General features: G+C 35.3%; 2 long non-coding RNA genes across 2 annotated transcripts; both read left to right on the top strand.

Annotated features, from left to right (window-relative positions):
* The first annotated feature begins 10,788 nt into the window (after positions 1-10,788).
* Positions 10,789-15,772, top strand: LOC110721218. The gene is made up of 3 exons (XR_002511414.1): positions 10,789-11,214; positions 11,595-11,671; positions 15,502-15,772. It is a non-coding gene; the product is annotated as an uncharacterized LOC110721218 (long non-coding RNA).
* Positions 15,023-15,362, top strand: LOC110721217. Its single transcript, XR_002511413.1, has 3 exons — positions 15,023-15,064; positions 15,143-15,212; positions 15,300-15,362. It is a non-coding gene; the product is annotated as an uncharacterized LOC110721217 (long non-coding RNA).
* Positions 15,773-15,979: the final 207 nt, after the last annotated feature.

Here is a 15,979-nt window from a genome sequence, read left to right as displayed (position 1 = left end):
TTGGATTTTAGAATGCAAAAAATGTTGTTCCAATATATATTCACATACATCTGTAGATACAATCAAAGTAGTATAATGTTCTGAGTTCCAGCTGCTTATACTTTCTGTCCTTACACTTAATATTACTATTGATTCATAGAAATAATGAATAATTAATAGGGGAAATTCCCTATTTCTCATGGTGAGAAACAAATTTGTTATAGCAAAAAAAGCTAGATTTAACCAGTTTCGATTGCATATGTATATCATTACATATGATTTGATTTTACGGAAATAAGTAGGCTCAATTTTCAAACGCTTTCTCAAGTCCAAATCCACACCTTTTTTTTTTTTTTTTTTTTTTTTTTGAATAAACTCCACACCCATACTTAAGAGAAGGATATTTAACAAACTTTTTTTAAATTTAGAACGACCATATCAAAATAAATAAATAAATAATAAAATCTCACTGGCATCTTTAAATTTTAAAACACTATATTACTCCCTTCGTTTTTAAATATTTGGTCTACTTTCCTTTTCCGACCGTTTTTAAATACTTGCTCCATTTCCTTTTTTGGAAAAATTTTATAATATTTAAATCATTTTTCATACCTAATGGACCCAAAATAATACTCTCTATCCTCCTATTCTTCCACTTCTTTTGTTTTTTATAATTTTTTATTCTCTTCACTACCCCACTACCTCCGTATGTTAATATTTTATTACTTTCTCCAATTTCTCCTAAAATTCCGCGCATGGAGAAATGGAGCTAGTATTTAAAAACAGAGGGAGTAGCCTTTAACATCTATTTGAATATACAAATTATAAAAAAAAAGTTATAATTATATGGAAAAATACACTTTAATTATCTCAACTAATATTTAGGTTTATTAAAAAAAAACCTTTATTGTGATTATTTGAATTAAATCAGCAAAAGTTGGCATTATTAAAGTGTATTTTTCCTAATTATAAAGTATACATCTAGATCAATCTAACAAGATGTCACTCAATTTATGTTAAAATTATAATAATAAAGATGAGAGAAGAAAAAGAATTACACAAATTAACTTGTTTCAATTCGGCCATGATCCCAGGCCATCCACTATAATGATCTAACATAAACCTACTATTATATTTCAGAAAACTGAGTTAAAAGTACAAATCATGATCCCATAATTCTAACATAAATCCATTGAAATACTTTTACATACACCCGGTTTACACTAATATTCGTGTACATCGAGAAATATAAGGGTAACATTTTGCCCTTTTAGGTAACTTTAAACATGATACGATTTTTATATAAATAGATAACAAAAAAAATTTTATAAAGATAATTTAATTATATTCAGTTACTAATAATTGAATTTTACTCATTTAAAATGTGATTCTTTACCAATAAAGTGTAGATGTTTTTTATTTGTATTGGATTAATTTTATTCATATTGCGGTAACTTTTATTTATTTCAGAATTAACTTTTGATAACTTTAAACTATCTTTATAATGGATGTACGATATACTTCCGATTTTTTAAAACTTTTGTGTTTTTATTATGACTCCACTAACACAAATCAATCACTTTCAAGAGCATACTCCTATACATTTGGAGTGGACTAATCACTAACATTTTGAAATAAATAATGTTCCAACATACCCCTTTACTTCAAATTAGGTTACAATGCCTATTTGATCTTCATTCCACGGAAATCAGTATTCCTATAACAAAATACATGTTATTTTTTTTCTTCCAATCATTTAACATATTTCTTGTCAAATCAATTATATGACATTGTTATCTTATTATAGAGGTGATTAACATCAGTCCGGCCATGAAATAGTACAGGTTTGGACGAGCTTAAAAACGTATTTTAGTATAATAACCTAAACTCGATCCAAAAAAATTTTGACAAGCCTGCTACTTTTTAGAGGGTTTGAGCCTAAGCAAGGTCGTCTTAACCAATTTGGGGGCCCTGTGCTACCATTAAATTTGGGCCCATAAAATTTTGCTACGTTCTTTGTAGTTCTTATGGCGTATTTGGTATGCACAACTTATCACATTATAAATGTATGATAAAAACAAGGAAAAATTGTCAAGAATTACCTACCTAATAGGTTTTTTTGTTAACAATTACTCGCTTAAAATTTTTATCAAAAAAACTACCCACTAAATTTAAAAATTTTGAGTAGCACTACCCATTTTGGTTTTTCGGCAACAAAATTTGGCAAATGTGTACAATTTTTTTTTTCTTCCAAAACATAATCCTAAACCTCGTAAATAACAACCAAACTAATCTCCTTTACAATGACTCACCCTGAAAACACAAAATTTTCAATATTTCCCATTTAAAGAGGATTAAAGTAATTGTGATTATAATTAAGAAATATGTAATGCTTCTAAATTGATGTTAAATTCACTTGTTTTGGTTTCTTAATTGAGTGATTCATCATTTTGTGTTTACATTTTGGAAAAAAAAAAAAACAAAAGTAAGCGCTACTCGTTGGATTTTGTTGCTGGAAAATCAAAATGGGTAATACTAGTTAAACTTTTTAAATTTAGTGGGTAGTTGTTGACAAAATGACCTATTAGGCGGGTAGTTCCTGAAATTTATCCTAAAAACAATTTATCTTTTTTACAATATTTGAGAGCAACAATGTGAGAGCGAGGGATAGTTCAAGTGGTTAGAGCTCCCCTCCTAGTTTCAAGAGATCCTAGGTACGATTCACACCCTAAAAAGACATCCACATTGAAGCTTAATTTGTTACTTTTATATTTTAAAACAAGCAAGCGGTACATTATAAATTAAAGTATCCACCTAGCAATTATTTGAACGTAAACAATTACGAACGACCTTATTATAGAACAAATAAACAGGAGCAACCCCTTTTGAATGCGATGCTTATTATAAATTGACAAAAGATATGTTGTATTGTACTCCATATGTTTTTCACAATTCTACAATTAATAGAATTAGAAATAATTTAATTTGGAAACCGACTGAAATTAAATTAAGTTACCTGATTGAAATCGGGAGGTTTTAGCAAAAGACCAAGTAGCAGATAGGGTCGTAGCAAGGGGAGGGCAGCTGGGGCGGCTGCCCTGGGCCCCTTGTCAAAAAGCCCAATTTCAATACAATACAAGGCCCCAAATAAATATACTTCATACTAAATAATATTACGTATATATACATTAAACAAAAAATAAAAAATAAAAAAAAAAAAGAAAAGAAGTGTGTACTGTACAACACTACAATAGTACTGTAGAATTCCAAAATATCATATGGCATTTTTGGTAAATGTATTTGTTCCCTAATTTTTTGCCCAAATTATTCACTTTCCCAACTTTTTTTTAACAAAAAAAAAGGCATTAATTTTAATTGTATCCCTATTTTTGGTAATTTTATTTTTCAAAATGTATTTCATTACAATTTTCATTTAGTTAAATTCCTTCTCTTTCGTGATTCAATTGAATATGAAAACTATAATAAACGATCATTTTACTCTTAATTTTTCAACGGGATTAATCTAATTATATATAATTCTCTTTGCATACCCTACTTTTTTTTTTGAACGGTGTATACACGATTTTATTCATCAAGATCTCTTCTTTGTATTAAATTATATTTTTCTTTGTATTGAAAAAATCTAATCGATTGGTTGGATACTTGGTTTGAATGGTTCGGCTGGTGTAATTACTTCAACGAGAGTTACGGGAATGTAATTTCAATGTTTTATGAAATTGGAGGTTTTTAAAGAGTATTTATCCTAATAAAATATTTTTGCATACCCAAATTTTAAAAATTTTATATAGTATATGTGAATTAGGGCCCTGATTTATGTTTTTGTCCCAGGCCACCGAAATCTCAGGAATGGCCCTGGTATCAGAGAAACAGAGTGAAACTAGTGAGAAGAAAAAGAAGACGTGAGGAGGAAGAAGAAGAATTAGAAAGAGAAGAGAAGAGAGATAGAGAGATAGAGGATTAGATTGTAATTATCATAATAATCAGATTATTACAATTAGTCATGCTTTATACCAGCTCATGACTCCTAACAATCTTCTCACAAGTACCAATGCAAGCATCTTTTGTAACAAACTGGAAAAGGACAAAAATAACAAACTAACATTTCCCACCAAAACGAGAATTACAAAATACCCCTTATCATACCCTCCTCCTTTCAAAATGATTTTACCTCAAGTCAGGTAGGAGTAAATCCTGGGAATTGAGCTTCAAAATCAGAGTTCAGCACCCAAGAAGCTCCATGAGCTACATAATCTTTCCACTGAACCAAGAATTTAATCTGAGAAGAACTAGCAACAGTCACACTTTGTTGATGAAGGATAGCAGCAGGTATTGTTGATGAAGGATAACAGCAGGTATTAAAGGCTAAACAGGAGATTGCTCAAATTCTGGGGGAATGACAGTAATCTGGGGGAGATAACCCTGGAAAGGCTTAAGATGAGATACATGAAAAACATCATGTATCTTAGCATAAGTTGGAAGGTGCAGCTTATAAGCCACCTTGCCAACCTTAGAAATCACCTTGAATGGCCCAAAATACTTAGCAGCTAGCTTATTATTGCTATGACGTATTACTGAATGATGCCTATAGTTCTGCAACTTTAACCACACCTAATCATTAACATTAAAAGATCTTTCAGACCTCCTTTTATCAGCATGAGTCTTCATCCTTTGCTGAGCTTTCAACCGATTATGCTTCAGTAAGTGAATCATTTCTTACCTCTTTTGCATACACCTATCGACCACCAAATTAGGAGACTCCCCAGGAAAGTAAGGAAGGTGAAGAGGAAGAGGTTGATTGTAGACAACCTCATAAGGAGTCAACTGAGCAGTAGAATGAAAGTGTGTGTTGTACCACTACTTAACCATGAAAAGGTATTTACACGACTTCATGGGAGCCTTACTAGACTTACACACCTCAAAAAGAACTCAATTTACCTGTTAACTACCTCAGTTTGTCAATCTGTCTGTGGATGTAAGACAGTAAATATTCAGTGACATGCTAAGAGAAAAGCCCCATCTAGAATTGGCTTAAGAAAACAAAATCTCTGTCACTCACAATGCTTCTAGGCCAACCATGAAGCTTGAAAACATGATCTAAATATAGCGGATCCACATCCATAGCAGATTAGGGATGCTTAAGAGCCATAAAATGAGCATATTTGCTAAGCCTCTCAACCACCACAAAGATAACATTCTTACTCATAAATACAGGAAGACCAGTTATGAAATCCATTAAAATGTCAGTGCAGACCTATTTAGGTATAGGCCAAGCTGCACAGGCTTAGCTGTAGTAGTATCATACTTTGAAGCCTGACAAACTGTGCATTTTCTCACAAACTAGCTTACATCTCTAGCCATGCCCTTTTAAAAGAAAATACCTGTAGGCGTCGTTCGAAATGCGGCTACGTAAAAGCATGTTGTGAATATGCTTGGCACTCATAGGAAGTGGAAATTGACACAATACGATTAGGGACAAATAAAGTACGGAGCCGCCAACAAGTTTTTAAGGAACTTGTAAACCGTTCACGGATCATAAAAAGGCAACCACGATAAAGGGACAACGATAGGCAACAACGATTGACCCGTGAAGGTTACACCGCATTCATAATCCATGAGATTACTAACTCCATATGGTTCGGAACCACAAAAGGAGGATCGGGGATGATGGTACGGAGTGAGTCATGGAGTCACATTAGCCCGTATTGGCCTCTACTCGATTCTTATAGTGAAAAGCATTCCTGTGATCTCAAAGGCATACAAACAATAATTCAATTCGCTCCAAACTATTATTTAACTAAATTGATTGAATATTAATGCACACATAATTCTAAAATATTTGTGATACTTGATTTAATAACAAGATTAAAAAGGATCCTAAACCGGTTGTCCAAATTATCTTATTAGGTGTGATTTTCAATTACATATTCCCTTTAAACATGCAATATGGTGATCATAAATAAAAATAGTAGAACAACATTAATATTAAAACCAAATTAATCACAATTCCAACAACATAAAATCGTTAGAAAAATAATAAAAATAAAAGGAGCATGATCCTTACTTTGATTCTGTTTGTTTGCAACTACAAAATAATAAACGAGTTAGTAACTTCAAGGAAATAATAAAACGATGATTAAATTAAATTAAATTAAGTAAAGTTGATTTTGGGGCCAAACCCTCAAACAATTCTACCTTTCACGCCTTGGCTTAAGGATAGAACCACGAGTAAAGTATGGACTCTTTTGAGTACTTGAAGAAGGAATTTTGAAGTAAAAAGGGTAGGCTAGTGTTTAGGCTAAAGCATAGAAGAGAGGAGAATAAAATTAGAGAATTACTCGGTGCCCCGTACATCAGAAATGAGGGGGTATTTATAGGGAAAATGTGCTGAGGGAGCACACAGAACCCTAAAATGATAAAAACCCTAAAAACACGAGAAGCTCCACCGTCAGACGTCACACTTTCCCGTGACACGGTACACTTTTGGTGTGACGCGGGAAATTTTCAGAAAACTGGAAAGAAAACGCGTTTAGGGTTTACGCGGAAAAGACACGGAATGTCCCGTGTCACTGAAGACTTCCCGTGTCACGGGAAATCCCACCGTCAGACGGGAAGGATTTCCGTGACACGGTAAGCACCTTCCGTGGCGCGGGAAATTCCAGCCCGTTTTTCCGTCTAAATACATTTTTAACCCTAATTTCTTTCGGCATTTTAAGTGCCGATTGATAATTTCAGGCTTTTTCTGACTTATTATTATTTGGGCTTAAATAAGAAAATAATTAAATAAAAATAAATAAAAGGTTTGGGCTAAAATAAAATAATAAAATAAAAAAAAGGTTTGGGCTAAAATAAAATAATAAGTTTGGGCTGAAATTAAAACTATGGTTTTACCAAACATCAAGGCTAATCCATGGACTGTTCAAAAATACGAATTTAATCAAATACGATTTTTTAAGCACTCTCGGGATTAGATACTGAACACGACCAATAGTGGCGGTGAAAGGTTGTTCATCATCGGGTTTGGTTATGGGTGTCGACAGAAGCCCCCACTTTGACTGAGTTTGTAGAAACGTCAGTTTCGAAAACGATAGTCAAAGTAACCGATAGGGACGGAGAATGATTTAAGATGTTCTGCGATCCTAAATCATTCTGTATATGCCGATACCTGCAGAAAAATGTTAATTCCATAGATAAAAGAGTAAAGGGATAGAATATGTATCTGACACCAGTGTATTGGTGAGAAACGAATTTGGCAGCTTCCTAAGCTTGAAGGAATCCACAGAGTGACATTTGTTGAAACGTTTTCCATGCTTGAGGAAAGCCGACTGAAGAATTTGGTAGTTTTCTAAGCCTGAAGAAACCTACCGGATGACACCTTCCATGCTTCAGGAAAGCCGACGTATGAATTTGGTGTCATTCTATGCTTGAAGAATTTCATCGATAATGCCTTCCATGCTTGAGGAAAGCCGATAAAGGAATTTGGCGGTTTTCTATACTTGAAGAAAAATCCACCGATAATGCTTTCCAAGCCTGAGGAAAGCCGACTTGGCGGTTTTTCTATACTTGAAGAAAAATCCACCGATAACGCTTTCCATGCCTGAGGAAAGCCGATTTGGCGGTTTTCTATACTTGAAGAAAAATCCACCGATAACGCTTTCCAAGCCTGAGGAAATCCGCCTCGGCGGTTTTCTATACTTGAAGAAAAATCCACCGATAATGCTTTCCAAGCCTGAGGAAAGCCAACGATTGCTGAAATTCGTAAGTGTATGATGGTTCGATTATCCCCGAACGTGGGCCGCAGATGATTCACAATTTTAAGTCGATTATCCAAGCATATTAGGTGCTTAAAATGCCGAAAAATAGACTTTGATGCTTGCTAGGGGTAAAATGGTAATTTTAGTCCCCTTTAAGTATCAGTTAGAATTTTCCGCGTAATTCCAGCGAAAAAGAACCGCCCAATAATCTCAAAAAATCATTCAAACTGGTAAAAAATGCCAGGAATATTCGCTGACAATGTGCAGAGCTGCCGTGCCACGTCATTATTTTGCCGTGACACGGTAACTTCTCCCGTCATACGGGATGAAATCCCGTGTCACGGGAATATTTTACATATATTTTTTTTTGCTGTTAGAATTGGTCAGCGCGTTAATCATTATGCTTTTTATCGACGAATCCCAGCACGCCAATTTCACAATTGGTCGTTCGTGTACCGTTACATGATAACGGTAACCGTGGCTCGGTGAACGGGGTGCGTAACGGTTACTTTTTTTTTGGCTTTAAATTCATATTTCTGCTTCACTTCTTTCACCATTTCGCCATTTCCTTGTTCATCTCCTCTCGTTATCTTCTCCATTTTCATTTTTTTGCTCACACAAATCGCCGCGCCACGGTTAAGACAACCGACGATCGTCCGGCCTCACCGTGACACGGGAACGACACCCGTGACACGGCGGTTCTTTTTTTTCTCTCTCCCCTTTTTTTATTTTTGCTTTTGCTGCGAGTTGCTGCTGTTCATCTTGTTGTTGTTCGTCGGTGCTATTGTTGCACAACAGAGCTCTAGAGACCTCTGTTCTTCCCGTGACACGGTTATTAATTCCCGTGATACGTCAATCTTCCACCGAGCCGCGGCCAAGCTCAACCGTGTCACGAAGGCCGCAGATTTTCGAAGTTTTTCGAGCTTTTGGTGCTCAACTTTTCGCCAATTTTGCTCTAATTTTCTGCCATTTTCCTCATTTTCGACTCTCTACAAGGATCTATGTAAGTTCCTCTTAATTTTTATCTCAAATTTGCTTCAAGTAATTTCATGAAAAACCCTTAAAAATCAATTTTAGGATTTTTTATTTTGAGGTTTCATGTTGAAATTCTTGCCATGATTTTACTTGTATATGTAGGTATGTGTGTTTGTGAGAAATTTGAGACAAAAAATGCATGATTTGATGGAGAATTGAGCAAATCACCATTTATGGGTACTACTTTGTGAAATGATGTTCATGTTACTTCTTTGTACTTGAAATGGTGAAAAAAAATGGTGGTAAACCTTGTGAAATATTTCATGATGTGTTGATTCATTGTATTTGTGCAACTTCGAAACATATTTTGCGTATGTACTATATTGTCATGGAGAACATAGTATCATGCGGCTAGGAGAACTGTAGTATTAGTTTGTCATGGAGAAACTAAATACCATAATTTTGCCAATTTTTAGCCTGGAGGTAAAAATTTAACGTATAATTTGATAAATAATTAAATAACTTAGGAAATGATGCTAAATATTTAGATCTTTATTTTCATAAAAATGCAACTTGAATTAAATGTCTTAGGAAATGATGCTAAGCATTTAGATTTTTATAATAGCATGCCTAGGCGACGAGATTGCGATCTTTCTACCCTCGGCCGGCGTCGGGCTTTTCGGGAGGACACTCCCACCATTCCTGAGGGTATGGACGACGATGCTTTAGAGTCCGAGCCTCGGGCATCCGCGAGTAGAGGTAGGTGGGTTCCACCTCCGTGGACTCCAGACCAGTTGGTTTTCTGCCGTGAAAACCATGTCTCTCATCGCCCACTCTCCGGCATAGTCGATGGCACGCTTCGCCACCACGGTTCTGGAGCCGGCGATTTGATCCCTCGACTTCACCAGATCATTACGAGGGATCCTGCTACGAACGCCTTATGGGAATCGGCTGGTTTTGTAGATTTCTATACGGTGGTTGTAGGGTTTCGCAACCCCTGGGTTTGCGGTGCGACGGTCGTTCGCGCATTGTTGGAGTATTTCTGGGATACTACCAACACATTTCATTTTGCTTGGGGGGAGATGACGGTGACCCCTCTAGACTTTAGTATGATCAGTGGGTTGCGCTTCACCGACCGAGCTGTAGCTTAGATGTCTGATCTATCTTGGGGATCGGCTGAGGCAGCTGATTTGTTGGGTCCGATCGTTCAGCATATCAGGACCCGACCAGTGTCTCTAGGTGGTCCTAGGAGCGGACGATCGGAGTTAGCTTCAGTTTTAGCTCGTGGCTTCGACGTGGAGGATACGTCGGCTGAGCAGCGAGTGCGGATCTTTATCCTGATCCTGATCTCTATGACCCTTTCTTCTGATAGGAGTTCACGCGTACTCCTTTGCTACCTCCCCGCTTTGGTCAGGATCCATGAGATAGGATCCTATAGCTGGGCCAGCCTTGGATACGCCGAACTTCTGTTATTGCTACGTCATGGCTGTCGGCAGCTGAATGACGAGTCTCCCATCACCGTCTATGGTCTGTAGAGAGTCCTAGAGGTGATGATCTTTTCCCTTTTTCACTAGTAGAAAAAGGTTCATTTGCGTCGCCATATTTGCATCACTCATTCTAAAGAACGAAGCAAATGTATATTTTTACCATCATTTAAAGTTATTTGTGTCGCTTGTTATTAAAGAAGCGACGCAAAAGTCAAGTGTATGTTAGCTTTCTATCATTTACGTCGCTCTTATTTATTGAAGCGATGCATATAATAACCTTATTTGCGTCACTCATTTATTGACAAGAAACGCAAATAAGGGAGTGAATAAATTGCGTCACTCTTTTAATAAATGAGCGACGCAAATAACAAATTTTCAGCATTTCAGATTTTGTTATTTGCGTCGCATTTTTATTATTAAGTGACGCAAATAACTCTGTTGCATTTTAGGTTATTCGTTCTACGCTTTTTTGACCTTAGCTTTTCACGCCTACCTTTCACTAAACAAAAAGAAAAAAAAGAGTTGCTTCTACAGAAAACTGCAATTCGACCCTGAAATCTAACAAATTCTCCCAAAAAACACCCACAAATTCGCCCAAAAAACTGCAATTCCCCAGCAAATTCAACATCCAAAATCGCAATCAAGTTCAACACCCATAATCGGCAGCAAATCCGAGCAATTTCGAGCAAAAATTTAGACCAAAAACCCTAAGTAATTCGAACCCTTAAACCCCAGAAAAATTGATTATTTTCGACCAAAAATCCCCCATTTCAAGCAAAAAATTTACTCAATTCCATACGAATTCGAACCCTAAAAACCCCAAAAAATTGAATTAAAAATCATGCTGAAAAAGTTCGAGCAATAACTGAAATTTTCGAGTGGAAAAATCGCTTAATATCGCCCCAAAAAACCCGAGGAAGTTCAAGCAAATTACAGCAACAACAATTGAAGTTCGATTTCGGCTCGACATTGTTGAATTTTTGAAGTCAATTTCACCTATGGTAAGATTGCTTCTTTTGGGGCATTTAACTTGAACAATGACTTAGTTTAATTTCAGGTTTAGTGTTAGTTCATTAATTAGAAATTATATGGCAGATTTAATTGAATTTTTATAATTTCAGTCATTGAATTTTCATTGAGGCTCATCTCAATTCTACTGGTTTAATATATTCACCTGCATGTTTTCAACTAGTACATTTAGTCTGTAGATTTTTACAGTTGCTGTTTTGCAATATACTACTGGTTTGCAGCTGCATCTTTGAGCTGCTTGTTTGCATCTTTGAACATTCATTGTTTTTTCTTTAATTTATGGGTCATGTGACATCTATGATTCTTTGAATGTCTTATTAAAATTATTTTTTATCATTTAATTTTTTTGTAGGCATCATCATAATGGGCGATGGGAAGCACGAATTGGGCGCGTTTATGAGAACAAGTACCTCTACTTAGGCACTTTCAGTAATGTCCTGAACTCTATTTCTCTCGTGGTCGCTCTTGTTCTATGAGATTTAGGATCACGAGCACACACGCAAATACGTGGTCAGACAAAGTGATTATCATAATCACAGGGACAAAGATACTTAATATTTGGACTGACCCTTTTGGTTTGGTCACTTTCTGTGATCATCATATATAGTATATGTTGTATGTATTCCTGTCCACTATAAACAATAAGATATAAAGGAAAGGGGGTGAGTACGGTACTAGTAGATCTGCCATTAATTAAAAAATTGCTCCTACGGACTCACATGGCGTCACGTGAGTCAAATATTGTGAATACCTTTTAGGAATGGGTTGCTTGATCTGATTTTATGAAGAAAATTATTAGTATGATTAATTAATTAGGTAGGGTTTTGGTGAAAATTATGATCCACTAAGATTCCTGCTCTTTGCTTGAACCCCGTCACACTTGACTATTACATATGCAGTCATGCACCCCCACCTTTACGTATAAAGATATGTAATAAAGTCAAATTTGATCAGAAAAGAAAACAAACAGAGGGTTAAAGAATAGAATCAATCTTATGAAAATAAATTTGAGATTTACTGGTATTTTCGGTAGGCCCTTAATTATGTCTTTCTTTATATAGGGGATGATCTAGAGTAGTTGAGAAATTAGTTTTATGAGAAATTAAGTTGAGCACTAAAAGTTTAAGGAAGCAATATACTACTGGTTTGCAGCTGCATCTTTGAGCTGCTGGTTTGCATCTTAGAGCTGCTGATTTTTACAGCATTTAACTTTGATGGCAATAAAACATTAGCTTTGCAGCTGTTATAAGGTTGTTAATTCATTGGACTGAAAATTTCACATACTTTAGGCGACAAAAAAGGTACTTCCCATCTGTTGGACCTAGCTAAGGCGACATTCAATCAGTCATCAAGTTAAAAAAACTATAAATAAATATTCCATCCATTAAACAACCACCTTGTTCAACCCTTAATTAAAAAATAAGTTTCAAAATAACAACTAGCATTTATTTCACATGGCAGATTAAGGTTGGACCTAGCATTTAACACTCGTTTCAGGTCTTCAAGTTTTACACCATGATTGGCTAATAAGCAATGCCGAATAACAACTTTTATGTCACATGGCAGATTAAGTTGAATCAACTATGTTGGTTTAATATATGTAATTTTTTATGGCAGATTCTTAATTATGCGGAAGTGAATTCCACAAGTTGCTCGAGGTTCTGGTTGTGGACAAACGATTAAGGCGGTAGTACGCATACGAGATTATCTTCACATGTGGTATATATATCTGAACCATTCTTTGCAATATTAACTTATTTGTTCTGGTTGGTATATTTATTGTGAATTGTATGAGATTTTTAATTGTGATATAATTGATTGGAATTGCAATAATACTTGCATCATTGGCTTAGATACCCGTTCAGGGCTTACTCATTAGGAGTAAGTCTTGAATAGTCCCCGGTTTGGGACTGTTCTTGAATGTTCTATCTCATTTAGGTGATAACTACTTGAATTATTTTGGGTCTAAGAAGATCATGGCTCACTATTTCCCGATTGTTCTCTGGGTACATATGTTGATAGCCGATTTTCTACATTGTGTGCTTGGAGAATTATAGGGAAATGCTTTCGGATTTTCTTTAGAACCAAACTTTACAAGTAGTTATTAGTGAGATAGGACATTCAAGAATGGGTTAGGTTGGAGTGATAAGGACCTTATTGGATCATCCGGAGTTGCATTTACATGATATAAACTTTGAATGAAAATGTTTGATGCCTTATATTCTTGTTTATGGTTAAGGAGCTATATATTTTACAAAATATACACATTATCTTAAAATTAATTTTTTTATCCAGTGGTTGAAAATGGATCGAAGTTGGATGTATGGTAAACGAAATTGTACAAGTTTTTTATGAGGAATTGAAGAGTTTAGCACTGTTGCCTTAAAACACCAAACAGAGAATAAATCAAAGATTATTCTTTGTCCTTGTTGTGACTGTAATAATTCGAGGGGATATCGTGATATAGTTGATATTAAAGATCATCTAATTCGTCGTGGGTTTAAAGAAAACTACACGAGGTGGACATGGCATGGTTAGAGCATATATATTGAGGCAAGTTCTAGTTATTGTCCAAGGGAAGATGAGAATCATTGTGATGATGATAATGAACACCAAGGTGAGGATATCGATACAACGAATGATATTGGTGTTGAAAGTGAGAGTGAAGTGGAGAAGGACATGATAGATGAAATGATGCATGATGTTGAAGACCATTTCACAGAGTGTCCCCAGACATATGATAGTATTTTGAGAGCTCTTGAAACCCCGTTATATCCTGGTTTTACAAAGTTCACTAAACTTGGTGCTATTATGAAGTTATTTAACTTAAAGGCGAGCAATTGTTGGACCGACAAGGGTTTTACGCAGTTTTTAGAAGCCTTAGTAGAAACGTTTCCCGACGGGAATGAACTTCCAAACTCCACCTATGAGGCCAAGAAACTTATGTGCCCCTTGGGTATAGAGTATGAGAAGATACATGCTTGTCCCAATGACTGTGTGCTGTATTGAAATGAGTATGCTGATTTGCATGAGTGTCCAAGGTGTGGAGTTTCTCGTTACAAGATGAATGATACTGGTGACATGTATAAGAAAGGGTCTCCGGCTAAGGTATTATGGTATCTTCCAATTATACCGAGATTTAGAAGACTCTTCTCGGATGAAAAAACTGCAAAATTATTGAGGTGGCATGCTGATGGGAGGAAGAAAGATGGGTTAATGAGGCATCCTGCTGATTCCCCGCAATGGAGGAACATTGATCGAAAGTTCAAGGACTTTGGTGAAGAAGATCGAAATCTTAGGCTTGGTCTTAGTACAGATGGAATGAACCCATTTGGGACACTAAGTACCCAATATAGCACTTGGCCGGTTCTTCTAACTATCTACAATTTCACTCTTCCCATATATATACTTATTTATTACCATTCATAATGTTATTACATGATATATATGTAGGGCCTTGAGTGACTACTCGATATGGAGGAAGTGGCTTCCATTGGATTCATGTGTCCGGAAATGATTTCAGAAACCTATTTGCATAGTGATGCTGATCGTTTCCGACTATACATGACACATGTGATGGAAAAACAAAAATCTAAGCAGTTTATCTTATGCCCATACCATGAAAAGTATAAACTTTGAACTTGTATTTATTTGAACTTTGCAAATTGTTGATATTATTTTACTCTTTTACAAATGTGTGTCTAATTTATTATGTAGGAATCATTGGGTTCTTTTGGTCTTATGCATGGCTAAGCGTGAAGTCATCATCTTTGATTCGATGAGGCAGAAGCGAAATTTAGCAATTAAGTTTGCAATGACAAAGTAAGTCTAGTTTGTTATTAATGTCATGATTTTATGTGTGTAAGGGTAATATATATGTTATTTGTTTCAAATGTGTAGTGCTTTTCGAAGTTTTAAAGCATTAAGTGGACAATCTAGGGGAAGTAAATTGACATGACATTTGGGACAGGTTACCTTAATTTCTTACCCTAACTTTTAGTTTCTTAATAATTTAAGTATAGCAATTTAATTCAAATTATAAATATATTACATGTAGTGTCCTCAACAATTGGGTGGACGTGAGTGTGGCTACTACGTCATGCGTTATATGTAAGAAATACTTGAACATCACCATAGCAGTGAGGATCTTATTCAGGTATGAGTTGTCAAATATTTCATTTTTGTTTGATAAATAAAATTTGATGTTAGCTACAATCTTGAATTAAAACTTTCCTCTTGTATATTTGTTGTATTGATAGGATTTTTCAAGAACTACACCGTACACGGAGGAGGAGATAAATGAGATTCGAGATATTTGGGCAGAGTATTTTATATGTATTGTTGAATTTTAGATTTACACTTAGTGCATGTTGGACTCTTGTTTTGGATTAAAGGCTTGAAATGAATGAATTTGGTTAATTGGTGTTGGGATGATGAGTATAATGTCTATGATATTGAGATGTAAATTATTGGACAGGTTGTTAATATAATGCCGTCATTCCCAATTTTATGGGTAGGCCAAATTACAAAGGAGACTCTGCCAAAATTTACATTTCCATTATTCAATAATATTGCATTTTAATTTCAATTATATTAGCATTAGCATATTACTTTATACCACTAGTAAGGAAAACAGGTACTACAAACATATACAAGGAAATTATTATAATTAAAAAAAATAAAAAATTCACCTCATTTGCGTCACTCATTAAACAAACAAGTGACGCAAATACAACA

The sequence above is a fragment of the Chenopodium quinoa genome, unplaced genomic scaffold (genome assembly GCF_001683475.1).
Source record: "Chenopodium quinoa cultivar QQ74 unplaced genomic scaffold, ASM168347v1, whole genome shotgun sequence".
In the NCBI taxonomy this organism is placed as follows: Eukaryota; Viridiplantae; Streptophyta; class Magnoliopsida; order Caryophyllales; family Amaranthaceae; genus Chenopodium; species Chenopodium quinoa.
The sequence above is the reverse complement of the archived record's forward strand: the minus strand, read 5'-3'. Positions and strand labels throughout refer to the sequence as shown.